Raw genomic sequence first — 715 nt, forward strand, 5'->3', positions numbered from 1 at the left:
AGCTGAACAGAGAGTTCTCAAAAGAGGAAGTAAAGATGGCTATGAAACCTCTTAAAAGATGTTCAACATCACTAATAATTAGGGAAACTCAAATTAAAACCACTTTAAGATTTCACCTTACCCTTGTCAGACTGGGGTAATAAACAAGTGATACCAAATGTTGGAGAAGATGTGGGGAAAGGGGAACATTCATCCATTGCTGGTGGGGCTGCAAACTGGTTCAACCCCTATGGAAAGCAGTGTGGAGAACTCTTAACCACAAATGAACCTAACATTTGACCCAGTTATATCACTCCTTGGCATATACCCAAACAACTCATCCTATTGCAGAGACACTTGTACATCCATGTTTGTTGCTGCTCTTTTCACAATAGCTAAGAGATGGAAGCAATCTAAGTGTCCCTCAATTGATGAGCAGATAATGAAAATGTGGTTCATTTATACGATGGCATTTTACTCAGCAGTAAAGAAAGATGAAATGAAATTTGGAGGAATGAAATCATGAATGGAATGAGAAACTGTTATACTAAGTGAAGTAACACAGACTCAGAAAAAAAGCGACATATGTTCTCCCTCATATGTCGATCCTAGAACCAGACCCTGATAAATGAGTATGCAACCAGACATAACTACAGGAACCAGGATAATGGAAAGGAAACAGGGAGGTAAAGGAAAAGAAAGAACCTGAAAGAGAAGAACAGTAGGAAACAGGCCT

At 39.0% G+C, this 715-nt stretch overlaps 1 protein-coding gene across 1 annotated transcript in view; it reads right to left on the reverse strand.

Moving 5' to 3' along the window:
- Abat (4-aminobutyrate aminotransferase) overlaps nucleotides 1-715 on the reverse strand; it is a 129,867-nt gene that overhangs the window by 81,124 nt on the left and 48,028 nt on the right. The gene's annotated exons all lie outside the window — the stretch shown is intronic.

This window comes from Nannospalax galili, unplaced genomic scaffold (genome assembly GCF_000622305.1).
Source record: "Nannospalax galili isolate Female #2095 unplaced genomic scaffold, S.galili_v1.0 scaffold32, whole genome shotgun sequence".
NCBI lineage: Eukaryota > Metazoa > Chordata > Mammalia > Rodentia > Spalacidae > Nannospalax > Nannospalax galili.